The following is a 26317-nucleotide window of genomic DNA, read 5'->3' as shown; positions in this document are numbered from 1 at the left end:
TTTTCTCTGTCATTTCATTCACCCAAACTCATTTTCAAACACAACCCTCTTTCCTTCAGAGCCATACAGTATGTATTTCATTGCTGACACAAATACCAGTTAGCAGTTTAATAGAACGTGTCACAAGGAATATGCAGCCTGCAAGGGATTTGTGTAGAGCATAGATATTTAATAGCAACCGAATTACATCAGACCTAAGCTGGTGGTAACAAAGAAGCACATGTAACAGAACTTGATGTCAAACCTTTTTTGTTTTATTTTTTCTCATAAAAAAAACCTGTAAGGTTTTGAAGTTCAAAATGCAGACCATGTGTAAAATGCAATTTCATATTTCTTCGTCACTGTACAAAAGACAAACCTGTTTGGTGGGTTTGATACCAGCATAAAGCCTCCAGTAACAATTCTCTATGGAGATATCCTATTTATTTCATATTGGAAGACCCATGGGGTATTCTTTTACCCTTGGTGGGTACTGGCCACTGGCTCTTTCAGTTGTCAGTTATCAAGGATTGTTTTATTTAAATAGTTTTTTTGAAGAATAATTCAGTGAAAGTAATTACAAAGTCTGGATCCAGCTCTTGTTAAGAAATAAATCGTTTGTTCTTTACACAGTTATAGAGGAGATATGTGAACAAGTTCTGTCAGCTATCTGTCAATTCGTACCATTTCCTCAAGTACAGGGACATTGGTTAAGGCTTTGAAGTTAGTCAGACAATGGTAAATTATCATTTTTCTACCAAGCTACTTCCAAATGTAATATGCCGTCCAGTAAGTTTTTTTTTTTCATACAGTGAGTGTAGTGAAAGTATGTATCTGCCTAATTGTAATAACCTTAACCCATTTCATCACAATTGGTTAAGTTATTGCCTTGATATAAATCTGTGACATGTTTATGGACGTGTGCCTCCCCAAGATATATGCTTGCATCCCCAGCAGCGGATAATAAGACGTAGCAGGATATTCTGTTGTTAGTTTAAAAGTAAACACCTTAAAAATGTACTGTACACTTGAAAAGTCATTCATTATACACATATACAGTATACTGCACATACTGTCATTCCTTTGTAAAACAATGGAATGGATTTATTGACCCTGTACAAGGTGCTTCATAGTACCAGTAGCAGAGCAGTGGTGGTTTTAAGGTATGGTTACACCCTATACATATGTGTAGTTCTGTCTTCATGCAAGTCAGATTAAGTCACGACTATGACTATAATTAGGCTTGCTACTTTTCGATATTAATCGGTAAAGGTTGTTAAACGTCGAGTTTGACTGAAGTAAATTTATATAGGATAAACGTTGGTACAACCACTCGCTATTTTTTTCTTACCAAAAATAATAATTTAGAAATCATCTCTAGTCTGTGTAGTTTTTATACTTTCTGTCTGTGCCTTCTCCGTTCCGCTCTGAATGGCTGGGGGTCGCTGTCAGTCAACTCAGTGGTCCCTTAATAGGTTAGTGTAGTTTCACCATCAGTCATTGCATCCTGTCCTGACAGATCTTGTTGCCTGAAGCAGCTCTAGAATGCTCTCATTCTTTTAAATGACTGTGCACTTTCAGCTACAGTGCCTGTCATTCAAAGTGTCTGCTTTGAAATTAACGGGTTGCGTGTTAAGGTGTCGGTAAGCTTTTGATATTATAGGTATATACAGTGACAGTTACTAGTTTGATTTGAAAATGGGGCACAAGAGGAAAACGCTTAATGAGTGTTGTGAACAATACCCTGATCAAGGGCTGAAGTCTCCGCGGCAGGACGAAGCAGGCCAGTCTGCCTTGCCTCCAGTGACTCTTGAGTCCAACTGTGCTTAAGCAGGAGAGGGATGGAGCTCAGAATAATGCGTTAGTTCTGTTCAACTATCTAATGTTTTGTTCTGTGCATTATTATTTTTACTTGTAAATGTATGCTATAAAGGTCTGTGTAATAAACTTTATATGCTGCGTTTTTACGGTTTATTTGAGACATTTTTTAAATTTGTGTAGTAGAAACTTTAGCTTTACAAGATATAGCTTTGCTGTGACCAAACATGTTGGTAACCATGGTTTTGTTGCATGTTGAATATGATAAAGGGGGTTTCTCTAAATGAAATGTTTCTTAATGGCATAAAAAGTATATATTTTTTTTTTTTTTTAAAGCATAAAGGTCGGTTTTCACCCATGGTCTGCTTGAATTGAAAAATAAAGATTGAAAAAAAAAAACATGAATTCTTTCAAAAATAAACGTTGATATTAATCGTCGATTTGTCAAAAAAAAAAAAAATCGAATAGTAGTAAGCCTGACTGATACAGGGCTGGTAGTATAATTGCCACTCTGTTAACCGTTGCTTTTGTATTGTACTGTACTGATGTTTTGCAAAAAGTACTGATGTTTTGCAAAAAAAGTAATGATTTTGCCAGCCATTCTAGAGAATGGATTGCACTGTGGATTTCCAAACTTCACTATCATGCCATTATACTGCCAGACTAATTTAATAATAGAAAACTTCAATTTAGGGATACAAGGGTTATGATTTTCCCAAACCGAAACCAAACCAAAACTGACATTTTCATTAAATTCCAAACCGAACATACCAACAAAAGATAAAAATGACAGTTTTGGACAATGAAAAGGCATTGACAGTCTCAGCACTAGGCTGATTTCTTTTTAGGTTTCTAAACTGGTTTGTTGATGAAAGGTGCTGGTGCTAGTACTAGCAAGCATATGCAAACACTCAGCTGACGTACTCTAACTTAAACCTTTGATAAAAAAAAAAAATGCATCCAAAGAAGTGAAAAGCTGACGCAGGTAGTTTAAAAAAGAAAAGTTGAGTCTGTTGCGCCTGTTAAATTACTATGCATAAACCTAATTTAGACTAAATAACAAATGAAATAATGATGCTAAACTGACAAACAGTCAATTACAGAATTAGTGAAAAAAATGTAATGTCTGTTGAAGTCTCAAACCACTGTGCAGCTAGAATATGCAGTAAACTGGGCAAAGCTGCAAAACAAGCAAAAGGGCTGCATGATACAGTAATCGTAGTGGTCGTAAGTAGTAGATGTTGATTTGCCAACCACCCACTGCAATAATGGAGTTACCAGCAAAAATTAGAAATAAGAAAGTCTCTTAATACATTATTTTATTCTGTATATATACATTGGGCCCTATTTAGCAACGTTCGTAAACCCTTAAGGCAATCGCAAAACACTTTTGTGAACAGTTAGCGCACCAGAATCAGGCACACGTGTGGGCAAACAGACTTTGCCCACCTATGATATAGCAACCGTGTTTTAGTGCCCAACCACGCAAGTCAGCGTTAGAGCTGGACATGGGCTGAACTTTAGAGGAGTGTCCTCATTTACATACAAAGGTTGCGATTTAGCAAACCATCAACAGTGTTTCAGTTGACTTGTGAAAACCAGGTCTAAACTGTGCGCAAATACACAGGCGGCAACTGCATTTCAGCGGGATGACAGTCTGAGAGGCTGGTTGATAGGGGACAAAATACCCACTGAAGCGGTGGCTAGTGACACCGCTGCTCAACCCCATGACCCCTGCTGAACAGAGGTATAACCGTACCTTTAAATGTGCTTGTACTGTAATTGAGCGAACATCTGGAATCCCCCTCCCCCCCATCACTCACTCGCTCAGTGAAACAGAAACAAAAATGTATGTAACTTTAATTTTGCTTATACATCACTTTTTAAAATTTCGGATTCACTCTCCTCCTCCTCCAGGCTGCTAAAAAAAGTAGCCTTGCTTGAGGGGTTTGGTCGTCCTCCTCACTTGGGCTGTTGGACATTAAAAAAGTTGTGCATTTTGTCTTCCTTCTTTTTGGTTTCAAAATACCCTCAGTTCGCTATCGCAGACGCACAGGTGCCCTTAAAGGGAATGTTGAATCCTTATTGGTTGTAACCTTACTCCCCCACTGTGCTTTGATTGGCTGGGCTCATGATTCACTATTTGATGTGCGTTAGTCCACGCATGAGACCCGACTTTTAAATGCACATATTTGCTAAATAGGGCCCATTGTATTGTATGAGTGATTCAATAACATTGTACTTCGCTTATTTGCCATAGTTAAAAACATGTGTGTAGTAATGCTGTTTCCCATTTTGCTGCGCAAATTCAGTCATCTTTTTGGTTTTAAACTTTCATTTAGATTTTACCGAAAACTGATAGGACATTAAAAACAGCTGAACGAGTTGATTAAAAACTGAACCGATCATAAGCGACTTGCATCCCTACTTAAATTGACTCATTACTATAGCTTTATGTAACATGATCAAAATGAGCAGACCAAAACAGTGTGGCTTGTTACGGTTGAACAACAATGCATAATCTAGTTAGTGTCAGAGCCGCGCTTGGTCACTAATGAGATGGAGGTGCATTCTAAAGAGAGAGGTAATTTATGATCACTAACTTTTACATGGTTGCACTAAACAATTCCGGCATTGTCATTATCTTCAGGGAGCACAGAATTGAAGTAGATGTGTTTGCCTTTGAAGCACTGTACTGTCACACCATGGAAAGCTAAGGCTGATTTCTGAAAGTTGCATTGTGGTATTCATGTGTCTGCTGTGTTTACACTTGTATTCAGCAATAATGCGGAAGATGACAAGCTGTCTTGTTGTGACAACATGTACTTCCAGGAGCGTTCACAGTAGCCTTTTGTAGTCTGGAATCAGGTTCTACAGGATGACAATTCTCACTACCTGACACTATTACTTGTACTACAGCTGCAATAACATAATCCACAGCCAATTCAAGTGACTTGTACAAGGTCAAAAACAGAAAGAATTCCATACATCCATGCTAAGGGATCATTTGTATGTTGTGGCTCTAAGGATCTCCTTAGTAGATAAGCTGAAATAGAGAGCGCTAGCCCCCATGACCGTAAGACAAGTAAAACAAATACAGTGCTCCCGCGCTATAAGGCTCTCAATTTATAATGCACCTCACATATAACGCTCCTACAGCATGTGCCCTAATTCCCTATACTAGTGATTCATGCAATATTTCTATAGTAAGTACAGTACTGGTGTTGTTCAAACTGTAAACAACTTCTCAGTCTAACTTCCGTTTCTGTCTCTCCCTTTTGATACAGTATCTGAACTGAAGAAAAGCTGCGCTGGCACTTTGTAACACAGACATCTTATTCAGCATTCGTTTTATAACTAAATAAATATTAGGCCTATTATGTAGTTATCTTTCCTAATGTATTTACTTTTTTGCTGTGAGAGTAGCTGCAGTTTTCTCCGGGAGACGAGACGCTTCAGCCCCGCTCCGGCAGCCGAACCTGGGGCGAGCCCATTCCCTCTTCCCCTCGCCTGACCCACTCTCCTTCTTGCACTTGGTTTGCTTGTCTGTCGCTTCAAACTGAACTCCCGACCACCATTTAGCCAGACTATTTACAGTTTAAAAACTGCTTATTAAAATGATCCACGAGTGGGAATGCTCATATTGTGTGTCCCCAGAGACCCGCGTTATAGCGAGGGAGCACCTTATACCAATTCCAACATATAAATAAATTATAATGCATTGTAGTGGATTGGGTTACATAAAATCCATATAAACATCACAAAGAGATTAAAACCCATACTGTAGGGCAGTGGTACTCAACTCTGGCCCTCGAGATCCATTCGAGTCCTGGTCTTTATTGCAACCTGGTCCTAAATTAGTTAATTGTCTCTTAACAGCTTCAATTAAGTACATTACAACCTGCTTGGAGTAAAAACCTGGACTGGATTGGATCGGATCTCGAGGGCCAGTGTTGAGTGCCAACGCTGTAGGGGATATTACCTAGGGGGATTGCTGACACAACACTATTCTGAACACAATTCTGATTTAAAAAAGACCCTGTAGGCTTGCCTTAGTAAAAACAGATGACATTGGAAAATTAAACAATAAAGAAAATCACAGCTTACTGGACCATCTGGGATAAAATGATTGGGTAATTAACTGTGGACTGACTGGCAACTGCAGAAGTATGCCGAGTGTAAAATGGGGTTATGTGCCTGTATGTTTTTACATGTAGTGCAGTCATTTTTTCCAAATCATTTTTTCCAGAAAGACAACTTTTTATCTGCTTGGGTGTTTCCTCAAGTTGCAGGATTTTGCAATTCTGACATAACTATACAATCGCAGTCACAAGCATGTACAAATAAACTCTTATACAGAGCTTTACTTTCTGTCACAGTTAGATCATAACTGACCCAATTTTCCTTCTCTGCCTGCTTATATACCCACCTGTGCATCACATGACCCATTTGGGCAGGTCAGAGGTCAAAAATAAAACAAAAATGTAATCATAAAATAATTAGTCAATATATTTATATAAATATGGATGCATACAAGTGAAATTGTACGTGTAATATTCTTTTAATCATGTAGTAATGCTGACTAACAACAGGAAACAGCAAGAAAATGTACTTACTTACAAAGAAATGTCATATATGGGAAGTGGTCATGTGACCTCAAACACAGACAGGGCTTCGGACAAAAACACAAGAACAGATGGGGGTAAGCAAGTTACTTTCCCTTATTTTCCTATTTACAGGGTTTATAACAGTGAAACAAAACAATATTGCTGGTTTTATGTATTTGATTATAATGTGTACACTTAAACGGATTTAGAATGAGAAATGGGTACTTAAGAAAAATTATATAACACATACATCTACATAATTACCCCTCTTCTGAGAGTCAAATGTGTCAAACCAAAATTGACTGTACTAACAGGGACAGTCACCCTCTCACAATATGTATGCATGTTTAAGAGAACCTCCATTTCGAGCAAGTTTCCTCTTTACGCTCATGTAATGCTTATCCTTTTGGTTGCCATTTGAACACTGAAATTATTATATGTTACTGCCCTCCAGCTCAGTAAAGTGAAATAGTGTGTTGTGGTACATACTGCACTTTCTACCTTTGGCGTAACATTTGGTTGACAAACCTCAACGTGAGTACAGCGCCGCACTCTATACAGAACTTCTAAAAATCCTAAACCTAGGAATTCATTTTGAAGGCATAACTTGCAGATACACTCATTGCTCTACTAAGCTGGAGACACTGTGCTAGTGGATAGTAACATATTTTCAATGTTAAAATGGCAACCAAAAGGATATTACATGAGTGTAAAGAGGAAACATGCTTCAAACTGAGGTAAACTGAGTGTTTGTTAATGTATACATATAAATATGCACTTAAAGAACCAATTACCCAATTGTGATGAAACCTGAATAGGACATTCTTCAGCATGCGTCATTAGGTGTATGGTAATCTTGGGTATATGGAGGCAGCTGTCCATCTTTCTCTATGTTAACATTATTACATATGGCAGGGGTTGAATGTCACTGACATGCTTGTTTATTATTTATCTTAAACTGTTTGTAAATAAAAAAAAGTAGCTCAATTTAATCTGCACATAGTAGTACCGATAATAAATAAGGTCATATTTGCTTTAAGGCTGTTGGACAACTTTAGATAGTAAATACAGAAGTTTCATCCTAATTAACTTGGTACTAGTCTTTTATTAACAATGCTGGCCGCAAATGTGGTCAATGGACATGTGATGTCATCTACTAGACCTAAGCTGTTTGAGAGTTATGTGCAACTAATCATCAACAATTTAAGCAGAAGGAGGACCTCAGGGACATGGCCATGGACAGTGTGAAAGGGTAGCGTCACTGGCAAGGCTAGTTACCTGCAGGAGGAAGACTTGGACACAGAGAGCTGCAGTCAAAGCGCATGTTTATTCAAAGAAACACAGTACATATACACCCAAACAAGGCACAGGGGCCAAAATAAACAGCTTAAACAAAAACACTACTGCGTAGGCTGGGCATTGGCCTTCACTAAAACAGTCCATAAACACATTCCATACACTCACAAAACTCCTCTCAACTCCCACCCCCAAACAAAGGATTTCTTCCCTTTTTATACCATGTAGCAGGGTCTTAATTCATGATCAATTATTCAATTAAGAACCAGCCACATTCCACACATTTATTCAGCAGGGATGGAATTAACCCAATCCATGCCAAACAAATAAAAACATACCAACCACACTATTTAGATTAGCAGGGCTCCTGTCTTGTCACACCATGCAAATGGCTCGTCCCTCAACACAGTTCATCATGCAGTTATTTAAATACTGGGGACTCGTCCTTCAACACAGTCACTGCATTGAGCGCTGCATTGCTCTATTTGTGAACATACAGTTTTGTAACATGCTGCTATTTATGCACTATATATATAAAAATTACTGGGCAGTGGAAACGATTTATTAAATGTTCTAAAATGTAATTGCAAGCCATTAACATTTAAACTGCAACTGTACTTCCATCCATTCGAAACCTCACGCTTCACAATTACTTCACAATCATGTGACGTGCGATTGATTGGCTATCGGTCTCTTTTTCATTTTTATATTCAACTAGTCGACTATTCAGTGCTACTCCTAGCAAAACACAACTGGAAAGCGAGACTCAGATCATGAGTGGGACATGACCACAGAGCACACAGACATGTGACACAATTACTACAGTGGTCCAACATGACACACCTTTTTCCACTCATAAAATGGAGGTACATTATTCAGTAAGCATATGACATAGATTGAAGAAGTCATAACTGTGGCTTAAAATTCTTCAATCTCAATCATATAAAAACATTCTCATAAATCAATAATAAAAAAAAAAGAATGAAAGCCTTTAAAAGGTGTGCTGTAATAATGAGAGCTCTGTTAGTTACTGTACTTGAGCCTGGTTTGGACTAGATTGAAAAGATTACAACCAATGAATACAGATGAGAGGAGCAAAATTAGAAAAGGGAATTTCAGTTAGGAATTACCATTATGAAAGTCAGTCCCCAGACAGAGCCAAGAATTTTAAAGATGGCTGGCTGCCAGTTTGAACAGGTAACAGATCATTTCTAAATGTTCTGTTTGACTTTGGGTTACTGCCTGGGTTACTACAGTAGCTTGTCTTCTTGCCACTATGCATGAAAGAGTAGCCACATTTTAGGATAAGACAGTGTTCATTTGTAAATAATCAGGGATGCGTGGAAAGCAATAGTGTAGCTTGTCAAAAAATATGAAACTACAATCTCTGTTCACTGTCACCATTGGTCTCTCTCCTCCTTCTGTTTTACAGCAGCATCTCCCTTCTAGCATTGATAGAGGACTTATAGTAGACACTCAGGCTCAAGGGGAAAAACTGGCCGTGAAAATCCATGTAATGTGTGTGTTCAGTACGGCCGCACTTGGTGTCAAAATAACGACTAATTAGGTGAAGCAGGCGATTCCGCAATCAAACAATTTAAAATCCCCTCACCGCAATTAGGGGTGGAGAATTACACACAAACTAACTGCGTCATCTGTCCCACTGTCCTGAACCAGTATTGTTAAATACCACAATGTCATATTACAAAACATAAATTCTGTAGGCATCACTAAAATAACGGTGGAAGATGAGCGCCTCGGAATATCATTCCATCTTTTCTTAATCTCCTCCACCGTTCTTGTAATAATGCCTACACTCTAGAAGTAAAGGCTCTCATTAGAACCTTGCTTTGCCACTGTGGGGAGACCTTTTTAGGTGCTTCTAAGAACCTTTTTTAGATGGATTCTGTATTCTCTATTTGCAGACTTTCTTTTTTGTCATGTAAGCTATGAAACATGTATTGAAAATTGGAGTTTGCAAAACAATACAGTATTATAAATCACAATTTACAAACTGACTTGATCAGAAGGGTTAAAAAGTTAGCTCTTTGCAAAATGTTATTAAATGTTTTTTTTTGTCCTTGAAAACGATGTCTCCTCCTTGCTGCAGACAACTCTCCCACATCACCTTGCCTTTTATATAGCCTACTGTCTGACTGCAGCAAATTAACGTCTGCTTTTCAGAGTTCTTAAAATAATCAAGCAAATACGAGGCCCGCAATTACCGGCAGATTTAATAAATTAGACTATTAATAAGAATATTTAATAGACCTCATTTGCAAAATCTCCTCCTCTGGTTTTGTTCAGAAATGCCCCAGAATTACAAATGCATATACATAATTACATATGCATCACGGGCTAAAGTGCACAGAGACATTGCCCCTGCAAATCACGTATTAATTGCGTGTTTATGTCACTGCGTGTGTTTTATAAATCCCATCCAAGAATTCAGAACCTTCAGCACCCGTTTTACGATTGTAAAACACGCACAATCTTTTCATAAATATGGGCCTCAGTTGGCAGTTTCCTCCATATTCACGAATGATGTTTCATGAGGAAAACAAGAAACACATTTCTTTGACACTTCTGCGTTCTATGTTTTCCCTTTCATAGCAATATGTTTTAAACATATAAGGTACCTTATTGTTTTATTATTTTTATTCACACATAAAATATATATGTATTAGAAATTACTTTTCAAGAATAACTATGGAACTGATGTGTATCTGTCACATTTTCACCACTGTTGAATATGAATGGAACCTTGATCCATGTTTCAATGTCAAGTCTTAGACCTTTATGACATCATACAGTATGTCTGCCTGCACAGCACGGCATTATTTCTCTGTGGTTAACTAAGGCCAATCATTGAAGGCTTTTTTTAAATAATTAGTGTTTTTACCTTTTCTTAAAATGCCAGGATTTATTGCCACCAATTAGAAAGCATTTTTTTATGTTATCAGCTCTAAACAAATAAGCAGAATTCAGAATCTAATGGTTAGACTTTTGCCAAATCACAATCACAAAAAAATGCTTGCTATAAACAATTTATAACAATTTAAAAACTGTATTCAGAAAATGGTCACATAAAATCAGTTGAAGGACTGCATACTGATGTTAAACAGCAAGTATAATGTTCTACTTTTATAATATGTTTAGGGCAATACACATAATAAATCAACAGTTAACACAGGTTTCAATACTAAACATGATTCAGTATTTAAACTTTTTGAACAGCAGGTGAACCATGGAAGTTACAGTATAACTTGTGCAATACTTTTAAGCAGTGAAACTGTTTTTCTCTTGGTCAGATCTGGGCATTCAATCAATTAATGAAATAACTTTCTGCTGGTATTCTCAACCATGGCATGATAGCTGCCCTATGGAGAGATTAAGCTCTGTCATTAGAGCTATTAGGACTGCCATCAATTGACATATGGTAGTTTAATGTAAGCAGGCAAGGGCCAGCTAGAGACTGCTGGCAGAGGTAGAAAGGAAAGAATAAGAAAAGTGAGGTTGAAGCTACAAAGTGGGTCATTTCAAGAGCAGGTACACTTCCTAGAACGTGTTAATTTGCTGGAATGCTGTATGATTTTCTCGGTACTGTTTGCAGGCCTTCTTGTATAAACTGCAACAGTTTTGAGTGTGTGTTTAGTTTAGCCATTAAAAATCTATTCTGGGGTGACCAGCATAGTGACCTGCAATGTGTGTCTTATTGTGGTATTATATAGTTGGTCTGTCTATTTTTATAAAGGTAGATAGCATGTAATTGGTAATGCACATTCCGTCCATATGTAACAACATAGATTTCTGTAAAGTACATGTTATAAAGTGTAAAAGAAAAGCCTCAAGGCCTGCTGGATTTTTTTTTCCCCCCACAAGTGACATTTCAAATTTACATGGTGTTGGACATTTGGAGAATACTCATGAAAGTCCATTGAGAGACAGCTTACTTTGTAATTACTGCAAGGGAAGATGCATTTCAGTACAGCAGTGCTGTATAACCCAAAATATTTCCTTGTTTTATGGTACTTTCCAATCAAACTTCCCGACACAAAAGGACATGCACTTAACACAATGTTTAGCAGGCCACTCTTGAAAGAGGTGGTTCATCTCAAAGTGGTACTTCTCATGAGAAATACTTAATACGTAATCACTGTAAACAAACAAACAAGCAAACCATTTTATCGAAAAAGACCTATCTATACACAGCTGTTTTGTTTACAGAATTTTACAGCTCTTATTGCATCAATGCCTATCTATGGTTTCAACCAGATTACCCCTCAATTATTTGGTTGTTTCAAAGTGCTGTAAAATGCTTAAAAATTGAATATGGTTTATTGTTTACAAACCCCAAGAAACATTCAGAAAGAAATTGAAAATGTTGATACATGTACATAATACATAAATATGGTATTGGAAATTGAGTCAAACATTTCTTAATACAAAAGTTATACAATTCAGCATTAAGAACTCTTTAAAAATGCATTTAACTAATTTCACAAAGGGTCTGACTGTATTTTGGTTGAGACCAGAAGTGCTATAGCTGGAGCTTCATGCAGGGAAACAATCATTGTATCTAATGAATACTGCTAATGTGAGGTCCAATTTCATACACCTCAACCACTATAACACAAAACTATTTTAGTGGTGGTAGCTAACACAATCATTCAATAAATAAAACCTGTCTTGCACTTTCATTCACTATATAGGTTAGAAATGGGCAGTTTTTTGAAAGACACGTGTTGCAGAATAAAACATGACCTGAATATTACACAGGAAACCTGCTACACTGCACCCCGTAGTTCACTTAAACTCAGCAATTCAAAGCTTTTTACTGGAAGAAAGCATGGCAGTCAAACAGGGAAACAGTTGGAACGCTATTCAGGAAAGAAGGCTCTGGCAATTACACTTTCACTCAAGACTATCTGAAAGCCTGCAAACAACATATCTAACCTTGTGTAATACCATATAGGCCTAATATATTATGTTTTAAAATGAAAAGGCTTGGTTGGTAAAGCATAGGTTTCTTTCAAAACTACATATTTGAAACCTGTATAGTGATTGGATGTGCATGGTGTGAACAAATACATGTTTTTTTTTTGTTTTTTTTTGTTGCTATAATCACTTTAAAAAGCTAATGATAGTAAACTATAATATTATTTGCACTGTTAACACCCACACCATCACACATGCAGTGCAGTTTTTTTATGTTGTGACTTTTTAAACCAGTCTACACTTTTATATTCTGTAAATCAGTATTGCCCAGAGGCACGGATCTAACAAATATGCCTGTGGTTAATGGGATGAGCCGAAGAAACAATACAGTAAATCTGTGCACCCCATAGCCTGTCTTTCAAAGATAATCCTGCCATTAAACAGCTGGCATGGGAGGATATACACCAGAGGACAATACTTGAAGCTGTCTGACTCATCCCTCTAACACAACAGGATTGTAATTATTCTTAGCAGTAAAAAAAAAAAAAACTGTAGGATGACTTGATTCAGTGGAACAAATAGCCCAAGAAGCCTTGGCATTCAGCTGTGTTTGAAAAGGTTGCCATTGAAACGAATACTGTGCACAATTATTAGACTTCATAATTGCACAAATTGCTGTAATTGTTGTTTTTTTCTATGTGTGAGTTATTAAGTAAAAAGATGTAACCTAAGTTAGCTGTAAAATTAGCTTACAATGCTGTAGAATTCAGTAAATGAATACAATAACATGGACTTTTGAACATTGTGGGGTCTTGTGACAGGCTGGCTCGCAGTGGTGAGGTGTGATGACGTCACAGACCAGGAAGTAACTGAAACCAAAACAGTGGATGGGCGGGTGAAGCTGAGTGCAACGGCACTCAGCTGGATTTATTAATAATTAAACAAAAGATTTAAACAAAACACAAAACAAAAAGGCACAAGGGCCAAACGAATAAACAGACAAACAAGTAAGTGACGTGCTGGCTAATCCAGCACGTTTTAGCAATAGTTATCGTCTGCTCGCTCTCTGCTCTCTCCGCTCTCCATACTCTCCTCTGTACACACACCACCCTGCAGAACGGACAGCTGCAGGTTCTTATACTCTGGCCGAGGGGTTTAACTAGCTGTTAATTATCTTATTACCCCTCGGCCAGAGTCTGCACGCGTTTGGTAAGGATGCATGACTGTCAGCTAGTTAAATAATTAGTAGCTGATCAGTCATGCATCCTCACGGGGTTTTTAAATATAAATAATAAAAGACGCGGCGCTTTTATCCGCGCCGCAAACAAAAATACAAATAATAATAAATAGGGGCGGGACACTCCGCCACACGTCTATTTAATGATCTTAACGGCGGCAGATCTAAATACTGTTGCTGTTTAACTCAAACGCTGGTGTTCCACCCTCATGTGGTCTGTTTCATAAGTATATTTACAGCATCTGAATACAATTTGGTGGACATTAAGACTGTAAATAAAGCTTTTTTGCCTTACCCAAGGTACTGTAGCACTATGATTATGCTTATGCCACCAAGGTGATGCAGTAGCACTTTCTTGTGCTGTTTATTATGCGCAAGGTTGTTTCAGCCAACTGGAGCACAGATTTATTATGCAGCAACAACGAATATGAATACATACAATGAACCATGCAGTTATGCTTCTAAATGTCTAATAATAGCTATGCAGTCTGGATTAAAAGCATCACAGTTGAATTAGACGCAATTTATGTGCCATGGTTCAGTTGAAATACAGCACATCTCGATTTTGTTTGTAGTTCCATACCCGGTGTGGTGGTGCCTCCCTCAGCTGGAGTAGCGACTCGACCAGCCGTTGCTGTGCACACAACATCTGTCCTTTCTAAAACTGCACAGATAAAAAGAACTCTGAATTTCAATATCTAAAGCACTGCATTTAAGAAATGGAACTTCCTTACAAGAGGAAGATTAACAAAAAATCTGTATTGATTGCTGCAATATGAAAAGTAATTAAGAATACTTACATACAGTATGCATTAGCCTCAGTATAAATGTATATTACTAGTTTTCAAACAACTGACATCTGTTCAATCAAATGAATGAATCTATATGTAGGTATTATAAATGATTAAACTATTCAAATCAATTCAAGATCTTTATAAAACATTTCATTTTTTTTCTTTCAGAAATGGGTTTTCAGTCCCAATTTTTGTTTTAAAAAATGACGAGTTTTACATGGTTCAGTTTAGTAATAAACAGTGGGGTTCAAAACAGCTTTTCTATAAGCCACTACCAATTTGTGGAAGCTACAAAAACTGCCTTTTTTCTTTTTTTATGTTAGATGTAATTTCAGCACTGCTTAGTGGCATGCACATGTCAACACCAATACAAATACTGTAGTTGAAAAAACAGCAATATCCAACTAAATTAGAGGTATGACTAATTTAATTGTAACCATTGTGTGTTGTTTGGGGGGCAGGTGGAGGGCTTCTCCTTAATTAACCAAGTAAGATATAAATTAACCTCACTATTTAAGCCCTGGGTCAAACACTCATTCTCTTGTGTGTTTTTCGTTTTCTACCTTCCTCCCTGCCACCTCTGCAACGGTCTCCCTCTGGGGGCAAGTGATGTCACATCCCAACCTTAGGACCAGCAGTGGTATCTCTCCTTGAGTCGGGGGGCAACCCTGCTCTTTTCTCAAATCTCCTTTTTCTAACAATTGTTCCCCCTGGGAGCTAGCTTACTCTCCGCGAGCCAAGGGGAAAGCACGTTATCTCCCTAAAGCCACAAGCACGTAGTTCCTATTTCCAAGTCCAAGGGCTTATTCCTTGCATCCCTTGCTCCTGTTCCATGAATGGTTGGATAAGGCGATTGACCATTCCTAATGGACAAATCTTACATTTTTTTAGTTTTAGTCTTTCTTTCTGTAAACCTGAAATTGATTGAAGATGAAAAGCCACTTTTTCAAATGCAGCATTGAAGAACAAAAATAAGAACTGACTTCTTGTAGATTTTCTAATGCTCATAGACCATACTTACTATTCTCATGAGGAATATGTTGTCTTCTGAATCTGAAGGAAGGCTCGCCTTTGACAAGGTCAGATCAACTGAGAATAAGAAAAACAGGAATTATAATTAGGGACTCATTTTGGAAATACTAGATGACATAGCTGATGATGAGAGAAGGCTCCTTAGGAAAAGACTGTCATTCAGTGGTAGAAATGTGCTAATATATTGGGACCAGTAGTCCTAAAAGCCTGCTTAAGCACAGATTGTTTTCAAAGTATTTGTGGACTGACACTAGGCAGAAAAATACAGACCCAATATTAATCAATATTCCATATTACCATGGTAATATAATTCTTTATTGCAAGGAATATATCCTTGCATTGTTCATGTCCATACGTATGTACATCTAAAATATATTCCTTTAATATATAGCTTCCTGTGACATAACTGTTTTTTTCCTGAAGCTATTATAAACAACCTGCAGTCATTTTTTTTCTCATGGAAAAATAAATATATAGAAATTCAGAGAAACAGTTTTTTAAAAGAGCAGTAAGATTAATATACAAGATAATAAAAACATTCGCTGACATAAACCTCACAAAGGTCATTTCTATTGAAAAAAATAAAATCTAATAATTTGATCATTTGGTTTAAATTTAACAGGCATTATTTCATACAATCAAATAAGTAGGTACTGCCTTTTTTAAAAAAGAAACAATATGCTTGAGACTGCTGTATTTATGGGCAGCTGCTCAGGCTTACGACACCATGAACCAGCTGAAGGCATTACATAAAGCTGATAACCCAAAGAGTGAATTATATTTTTGTGGGCTGATTAGCAAAATATAATTATGCTAACAGAATACGGCACATAAATTGGCTGCTTACTGTACTTCAGGTTGATTATATCTATCCTGCCTGAATGGCAAGTTCCTGTGCTAATCCAGGTATTGCAGTGCCAGTCTATGTAAAGCAATGACAGATACAGCTGTGCTGTAATACAGCTAAATTATTTAAATTCAGCCAATAGGAGGAAAGTGTTCCTTGGCTTGAGAGGGCCGCTTATATTTCCTGTCATGTTGAGCAAACCATTTCTTGCGTTCTCATGAAAACAGAAAGCTGTTTGTTCAAATCAACCTCTCGATGATGGATGACACTGACAGTGTTTGGTTTTATGATGGCTTTGTCTCGCAGATGGGCAAATGATAAGGGTAAATCCCAATTTCATCCTCTTCTTTACATATTTGAGCTCCTGCCTTCGATTTGAATTTCAATTGTTGACACAGTTGATGCCACTTTATATATCCAAACTAGCTGAAAAAATGTTCCTGTTTTTGTAGGTACCTTGATCAGTCTACTGTCGATCATATACTATAACTTTAAGACATGGTGTGGCAAAGTGGTTTGCAGTGCGCAGGTGTAGAAGTGACAGACAACAAATTATTTATTGGTACCATTTTTAATCCAGGTCATGGCGACCATAAATAATAATCCCAGGCAATACACAGCAATGTTTTTTGCACAGTTTTAAACCACAGGTTACAGTCCTGAAATAATAAACACACTATAGACACACACAAGGACACAAACACGATCACAAGTCCAGAGTGAGTGCTAACGTGCAAGTGGTGAAATACAGTTTATTAGTGCACAGTGGTGAAGTGTCGTCCGGGTTGGTGCTGGCCTTAAGCAACAGCTCCCGGTATGTGTTAGCTGTCTAATAGGAACAAACGAGTACAATTAGAAACAACAAAACAAACAAACACTAAACACTCTCGGTTACTTTATTTTCCTTCAGCGATTCTCTCTCAACCGTAACAAACAGATCGCTTAGCCACGTCCCCTTTTGTACCATCAGTCACGCCCCCTTGGTTAGCGAGTGCAACCGTTTTTCCTCCAGTCCGCGGTTGCCACATCGCTTCCCGTCTGGGGCGATGACTTGGTGTACCTTGGCTTCACCCCCTTTCTAGGCCGACTTCCACATTTCCCTGGAATGAATTGTCAGACCATCCAGTGCAGGGCACAGCGTCCTCACAAACCAGGAGGGAGATTTATAACCATTCTTTCTCTGTCACACATGGGAATATTAATGGCCAGCTACGCATTGCCAAAATGGGTTGTACAGTTCTGGCTCAAAGTAAAGTACTAAGAACCAAGAGATCCTGGGTTTGAATGCAAGTGAAGCTACTTATGTTCTTTTTGTGCAGTGAACAGTAAAAACTAACAAAAAACACTAACCACCAATGAGAATATGCTGTTTACCATGGTCTCCACACAGGGCTACCCAATCCTTTATTTATTCATGCACGATGCTCAAGAACAACATGATACTGAGTGTAACAGATAGCTGATAAAGGCAGCATACCATCCTTTACATAGCATCAAGAAGTTCAATTCTCTTTCATGTTTAGTGCCTTGCTTCCATTCCCGGGATGTAAAAATCATTGAATCAGCATATCTTCAAAATGAACCTCTTAAAACCACTCAGCTTTGAGCATAGGAATCCAATGCATAAATCAAAAGGATTAGAGTATCAGAGTCTGCTGAAATATACATTTAGATATGTTACTAGCATGAGCAGTATGCTTTCTGGTAACTCGATTCTGTTTGATTTTCATTAGACGCAGTACAATTCAGTGAGTCTCTACCTTTCACACTTCAGAATCTCCTGTCTGGAATTGCAATACAAAAGTGACTTTGATATGAGTGAAACACTTCCCTTTCATCTCCTGTTGGATCATGTTTCTGGAAGACTTTCATTGGCTGTTTTGAAAATGTGAGTAACTTTTTTATTTTATTTTAATACCTAGGAACAGCATAAAACTGTCATGGCAACTTATTTTTCCTAATAATAATAGATTTTTTTTTCATTTACAGCCACTGGTGACATGCATGTATTAGATCATGCACAGTGCCTGTCCTTTCTCTTCTTGTTGAATGCAGATGGCTTAGCATTTATCAGACAAGTCTGTACTATTAAGCATAGAGCAGTTTTACGAATATCCTTTGTATGACCCCCATCTGTGAAAGCGATATTGTTCTAAAATCTACATTATTTTTTCCATGCACTTGCCTCAAAACTTTCTATATTCTATACTGTACATAAATGCAATTGAATGCTATTTACCAGTCCTGCCGTGGAAGGGGCACATTTACTGAGCAATTGAAGCCCTCCTTTTAATTAGGAATCTGCTCTGTTGTATACGTTTGTTACAATATTAACAAACCTCTTCATCATTACAAGTTTATTGCAGATATTGGTTGATGACAATAGTTTTATATTGATGTTTTTTTTTTTTTTTTTTCAAATAACCTACATACCTACATACCTTCCTCATATGTATGCCATGTATTTATGTACTATAACATAAATATGTCTCTTTGAAAGTAATATTAATGGCATTATAACTTACTTGACATAATGCAGTCCTGTGACATTTTAGCAATGATTACTGGACTAAAATGATTTTATTAAATCTTAACACAAGCTGCAGGAAAACTATCTGACTGAAAACAAGAGAGGTGACTCGCTCCTTGCTCCCATTCAAATATTATTTAAATAGATTTTTTTTTTAATACATTTTTAAACAATACTTAGTTTAATTGTGTATAAGAAAAAAACAAATGGAGTTGTAAGTAATATAATAATTTTAAGATATTGAAAAATGAATGGGGGGAGGGTGCTTCTTAGCCTTTTGTTAATATGAATAAGGGAACCTTGGGAACCCAGTATTTGTTCTTTTCCACAATAATTATAAAAAGGGATGCTTCTCTCCATGTAAAGGGCATTCAGTAGTAGTTTTCTATGTCAATGTGTAATTATAAACCGCTGCAGGGCAGCTTTTGCTGTGTTAGCACTCACACTCACTGACCTTCACTAAAACAATGGGTTTATATTACATGGGTACGTTATTTCATACATATTATAGAAACATAAGCTAGATTGACTTAAGAGATTGATCACAGAATGAATACTCCCTACTGCCATCCCCTACCTCCTCCAGACATCCATACAGTAAATAAAGTCAAGTTACAAACGTGTGCAGTTGTAGCACTCCATGAAGGGGTGGAGGGCCCTTATGGAATCTGCTTGTGAGTTATATTTGTATTGAGGTTTCGTTTCATGTATTACAATGTAATAGGATGGATTGGTCAGTGTAGAAATTGACCTTCAACAGTAACTTTTGCCAATATGCTTTTTCAGAATGTGCACATTTATAAAAGAACATTATCATATTTTTTATTTACTCTAGATTTATTGTACATAACTGTCCCTGTGAATTAAATGATAAACAGTGTAAACTAGTTGACTTGTTTTGGTTTTACAGTACCTGTTTTCATGAAGAAAGAAAAATATTTGATGTACGATTTACTTAATTATGAACAATAAATCGCTCTGTAACGCAGAAGAGCTCAATGGATGGTTTGCAAGTAAAACACTTATTTGGCAATTTCAGGCCTAAATTGAATTCCTTGCCAATACCTTAATTCCAAATGATAATATATATTTGGAATGTTTGCAGTGTTTTAAAATGAGAAACATTTGCATTTCTCCACAGTGTAGGCAGTTAAGTCTCAGAAGAGTCTCAGCATAGGAGACAGCAAAAAAGACAATTGCTCCTAACTCTTTGGAAATAGTGAAGAAATACTTTTTTCGTGACTGGATCTTGTGATTCCACAGGTATATAAATATTGTAAAAGAAATAAGACAATGTTTCAACAAGAAATGATTGACTTATCAAAAAAATGAAAAACACAGTATTTCAGTGATGTATATAAAAGCAAGAATATGAAGCTACTTACCCTTTAATCAAACTTATTGGCAATATATGAGACTGTGTTGTTCTGGTTCTATCCAGGCAATTGAAACATTACTGTATTGGCAATAACTATTTCAAAGGATACAAACAAAGTACTTATAGTAAATAAAGTATAAATCACTTATCTGCTTTTTTTTAACTAATAAAGTTGTTAAATAAATCTCTCTGGTTGAGACGTGCAAAACAAGTCTGGAATATAATTTAGCTATAATGGTATCTTAATGATCTTCCAGAGCACTTGTGTTTCATTTAGTACTAATAGATTCAAAACAAATTGCTCACGACTGTTCTCATGTATGTGTTATATCACATCAGCACAGCAGTAACAAAGCTGCAGCCTTATCAGCTGCTTGAAAGGAATTTTAAATCTGAAAATCAACAGACACAGGCATTTATAAATTATCTGGCACTTGTTCTCAGTCCCTTTTTCTAAAAGTCTTTTTGAGCTGCCTTTTCAATAGGGATATGCACTGTGTAAAGGTCAGCAAAAAATCCCAAAACAAGAGGTAGCAGAGATAAAGAAAAAAAGGATGTTTCTCTCCAGGTAAAGGGCAGACAGAAGCATTCAGTAGTAGTTTTCTATGTCAATGTGTAGTAATGGGCAGCTAAGCAGGAAGCATCTGTCCATAATAGTGTACATGCAAAAACAAACAGAAAGTGTTCTGGTAAACTGTCACTACGTTCCTTTCCTTAGACACGACTTGACACAAGAAATACAATATTACATTTGAATCTAATGAAGGGTAAACATCCCTGAATACCAATGCAGCAGTTTAAAAGACTGCGTCTGTATTTAGACCTTTATTTGGGGTAACAACTATATCACTAAATATTATTCACACAAATACACACACAGCAGAACATGAGATTGACAATTCTGATTAATAAATCCCCTGTATTTTGTTTTTCTCATGGTCTGTCTCTCACTGAAACATACAGACATGCACATGGACCACCCCTAAAATGAATTACCTCATAGAAGACTGCATCTGTTTCATCAATCTACACTTTATACAGTCATAAATATAAGGATCAGCACTGTATAAATATACTTCCTGTTTTATGCTGCCGTTCTTTATCTTAAATCTTTCAATACCATATTAACTGTGCTTAATAGATCAACTAAATTAAAGGCAAACCAATCAGGTTCACATACTGGCTGTGCAAAGTCGACGGTCTTTGCTGGGGATTCTGAAGAAAACCGTTGGCTTGTTTCTCCTCATCGCGTTACAGCGTACTCTGCTGGCCAGACACCTAGTGAGCTCAGATGGACACCTGCAGGGCTGGCCTTTGTCCTCCAGAGGCCAGTAGCTTGCTGATCGTCACTCTCGAGTTCCTGGGTGCTAAAGAAGAAGCTGGCTTGGCCAGTTCTCCTAAGCTGTGTGGGGGAAAAAATTATTGGACATTCCAAATTGGGAATAAAATTGGGGGTAAAATAATTGGGCAGACGGAATAAAAAAAAAAGAAATAATATAAGAAGGCTCCTGCGTTGCCTGTAAGCACCACACAAGTGAGCGTGTGCTAATGCAGCTTTTGCCATTAGACACATTCAAAAGCATTGCTCTCATCAATGATGTATGTGAAGAATCGCACCTGAAGAATGTCCAAACTGAATTAGAATCCCTTCAATCAAACCATGCATCACATATGGACAGTCAATACATGACACAAGTCACATTTTTTTGATTTGTGCAATGAATTAATTTTATTGGCCTTTTTTTCAAGTTATTTCCAGAAATACTTCAGGAACCTCATTAGTTGATATACAGGAAGATGTACTGTATACTGTGTGCTATCAGGGGGATTTTATCATAAACAGTTTAGTCAGAGAATGTTGCATAAATTACTAAGGAGTAAACCGGTAATTTTGATGCCATCTCTGCACATATTTTGCTCTTGGAAATGCCTTAAACAACAACGCTCTGCTGTGCAAATACAATGTACAAATATGTTTCTTTATATCAAATCCCAGTATACTGTATTAGTCATTGTAATAACAAAATAATATAATTGTAAATTCTATTAAAAGAACTATCCTGTTTTCTTTTTAATCAGATATTGAACTAGCCCAGGGATGTTCTCTTTACATCCAAATTACAGACCTGTTTTTGAAAATAAACTTGTTAGCTTAAGTGCTTCGAGGCAATATAATAGCCAGATAATGTGAACAGTGTTTCGTAGGAACAGAGGCATGTATTCATTAGCTAATGTGAATTTCAATGTAAAGCACTAATCCACATCCCTAAGCATCTCTAAGAATAAATGTCAATATATTTGTATCCGATTTCCATACAATTCCTCCAGTTTAGTTACAAAACAACAATGTATTTGTTTAAATCTGTTGCATTCAATGTTTAAGAAAGCACATTTTAAAAAAGGTATAATGATTGTAAGTACAGAAGATAATCATGGAAGCCATTATGTGGGATGACACATCAGGCCTACAGAGAGTATGACTCAAATTATGGTTGATTTATAGAACGATGGGAGGTGAGGATTTTATTGGCCATATTTCCTCACTAACTAACTAAATATTTTGGTACACCTGAATAGATAATCATCTCCTTTTTAGAAATATGCAAAATATTTTAACAAGCAATCCATCTCACAAGTAGAACGGAGCAATATAACTGCGGATGGAGAGTTTGTTGCCTCGGACTACTTGCTCATTCAGTATCTTGGTATCTCTGAATAGATAATTGTGTCAGCTTGTGGCAATGTGCCCCGCCCCTGTGTGCATTTGTGTGTTATATGTTGTATGTTGCGTGTGTTAATGTTGGTGTATTGTAGTTGGTACATGGGATATAAATGGGTGTGTGCAGCACGAGTATTTAAATTGTATATTTGTATTTAGGCACGAGGATGGCACATCACATCACGTGCATTTAAAGTATTAGTATGTGAACACGGGAAAGTTCACTTTTTTTTTTTTTTTTTTTTTTTTTTTATATAAATTTAGTCGCCGCCAATTATTTTTACCCCGGTTTTCACCCCAATTTAGAATGCCCAATTATTATCTGTATCCCCGGCTCACCGCTCGCAACCCCCCTGCCGACTCGGGAAACGGAGGCTGGAACACGCGTCCTCCGAAACGTGCTCCTTCCAAGCCGTCATTTTCCGCACTGCAGATCCACAGCAATGCCACCAGACCTATAGTGCCGGAGGACAACACAGATCTGGCGGCTCCGCTGCAGAGCCACAGGCGCCCTATCGGCCACAGGGGTCGCTGATGCGCGGTGAGCCGTTGATTCCCCTGCCGACCTAAGCCCTCCCTACCCGGGCAGCACTCAGCCAATTGTGCGCCGCCCCCTAGGAACTCTCGGTCACGGTCAGCTGTGACATAGCCTGGATTCGAACCTGCGATCTCCAGGCTATAGGGCACATCCTGCGAGGAGCGCCTTTACTGGATGCGCCACTCGGGAGCCCCCGGGAAAGTTCACTTTAATTAATTCACGTGCAGCTGTACCGAGATTCCAATTGAATGATTGACTAGCAATCAAGTCTCGGTTCAGCTGCATAAAAGCAGCATGTTTTCACTCACTCGGGGTTGGGTGTTCAGGGCGAAAGAACAGGAGAGAGAGAGAAGGTAAAGAGAAGAATAAGAATAATAATAATAATACGTGTTTCTCACCGTGTTTGTTCATCCCTGTTTGTTAGTGTCTGTCCGTTTTGTTTGTCTCTTTTATTTTGGCGTGAAGTGCCGTGTCCTGTTTTGTGTTACAACCTTTTTATTTTCTGTTCTGTCTGTTAATTATTAAATGCTGAGCGCGATCACGCACTCAGCTTCATCAAAACCCCAAGTCTCTGTGTGTTCCTTCCTGTTTCTGGTCTGACGTCCCCCACTGCAGCCGTCTTTGTGACACGTGGTGTCATCGTGGGATTAACAGCGCCTCCTAGTCGCAGACCAGAGAAGGAGTACAGTGTGTTTTTTTTTTGGAAAGGGGAAAAAAATTTTTTTTTTGAAGAAATGGAGGGAGGAAAGAGCCTAGAGAGGAAGCAACAGCAGTACCCATCCTGCAGGCCAGTGACAGAGGAGGTGATCGACTGGCTGCTGGATCGGGAGAAGCAAGGGGGCCCCAGAGTAACATCAGTGCAGCAGTTGCAGGCAGTGTTGAAAAGGTGCCCCGCACCGCTACTAGCAAGGCTGTTGTCCTCTCTAGCGCCCAAAGGGGAGGAGCCCAAACGTCCTACGCCTGAGTGGGAGGAGCCCGAACGTCCTGCGCCTGAGTGGGAGGAGCCCGAACGTCCTACGCTTGAGTGGGGGGAGCCCGAACGTCCACAGCTCAAGAGGGAGGAGTCGGTGCGTCCACAGCCCAAAAGGGAGGAGTCGGTGCGTCCACAGCCAAAAGAGGGGGGAGTCGGTGCTTCCACAGCCCTAGGACCCAAGCTGCCAGCAGAGGGAGAATGCCTGCTGGTTCCATCTCCACCAGCAGAGGAACAATGCCTGCTGTCCCCATGTCCACCAGCAGAGGAAGAATGCCTGCTGTCCCCGTGTCCACCAGCAGAGGAAGAATGCCTGCTGTCCCCGTGTCACCCAGCAGAGGGTGAATGCCTGCTGGGTTCCCATCCACCAGCAGAGTGTGAATGTCTGCTGGTATCACTTCCCCCACCGTCACCACCCGGAGAAGAGGAGCAGGAGCTGCCTCTGCCTCCATCACCTACCCCTGCAAGGGAGGGAGACCCGTACCAGTCCCCTGCAAGTGAGGCAGAGCCGCACCAGTCCCCTGCAACAGTAGGAGACTACACGCTGCTCCCACCTCCATCGTCAGGAGACTACACGTTGCTCCCAACTCTACTGCTTCCACCACTAGGAGCAGAGCAGCAGGAGCTGCCTCTGCCTCCACCACCGCCCGGAGAGAGAGAGAAGGTAAAGAGAAGAAGAAGAAGAATAATAATACATGTTTCTCACTGTGTTTGTTCGTCCCTGTTTGTTAGTGTCTGTCTGTTTTGTTTGTCGCTTTTATTTTGACGTGAAGTGCCGTGTCCTGTTTTGTGTTACAACCTTTTTATTTTCTGTTCTGTCTGTTAATTATTAAATGCTGAGTGCGATCACGCGCTCAGCTTCATCAAAACCCCAAGTCTTTGTGTGTTACTTCCTGTTTCTGGTCTGACATCCCCCACTGCAGCCGTCTTTGTGACACAGCTTTAAAATATGTTAAACATAAGCTAAACGTAATGTGTTCCATTTACCAGCAATGCTCAATGACTGGTTGGAGCATTTGTTCTCTATTTCACCAAATAAACAATGTTCCCGAGTGGTGGCTGCCAATTATTCAATGTAGTTAACTTTGACAGTTCTTAGCCAGAAACCTGTTTTAAGAGGGTAGACTGAAGACAAATGCCATATCCAGTCATCCTGAAAGTGAAACATATTAGAGGTACCACTGCATTTGTGGGACAACTCTTCATACCTAGTTATATTGCTTTCCTTGAAAAGGGAACACACCAGAGAACCATTATACTTCTGAGATTGCTTGCTCATTAACATGTTTTGCATATTTTAAGTTGATTATCTTTTCAGATACCAACAGATTTAGTAACAACCATTCGTTCAGTAAATTATTTGTTGTTTCCGAAATGTGCACCTGTACTGTATAATGCCTCTGAAAAGAAGCACATATTATTTCAAACCTAGATTAATGACATTTCAACATTCCATAATAATCGAACATGAAGTTTTGAATATATATATATATATATATATATATATATATATATATATATATATATATATATATATATAAACAGTGGTTTGCATGTCATGTTTAAAAGGCATGTCGTATGCAGACAGGCTAAAATAACTGAATCTATTCAGTCTTGAACAAAGAAGACTACGC

General features: G+C 38.2%; 1 protein-coding gene across 4 annotated transcripts in view; it reads left to right on the top strand.

Moving 5' to 3' along the window:
- Window positions 1-26317, top strand: part of LOC117399484 (transmembrane protein 108-like) — a 145029-nt gene that overhangs the window by 50178 nt on the left and 68534 nt on the right. Inside the window, exon 3 of one of the 4 annotated variants that reach the window (XM_059022665.1) lies at window positions 18282-18436. The exons of the other annotated variants lie outside the window; for them this stretch is intronic. The gene's annotated coding sequence lies outside the window, so the exon portion shown is untranslated. The remainder of the gene's footprint in view (window positions 1-18281; window positions 18437-26317) is intronic. 4 annotated transcript variants of the gene reach the window in all.

The sequence above is a fragment of the Acipenser ruthenus genome, chromosome 4, assembly GCF_902713425.1.
Source record: "Acipenser ruthenus chromosome 4, fAciRut3.2 maternal haplotype, whole genome shotgun sequence".
In the NCBI taxonomy this organism is placed as follows: domain Eukaryota; kingdom Metazoa; phylum Chordata; class Actinopteri; order Acipenseriformes; family Acipenseridae; genus Acipenser; species Acipenser ruthenus.
Note: the sequence above shows the minus strand (reverse complement) of the source record. Positions and strands in the feature narration are given on the sequence as shown.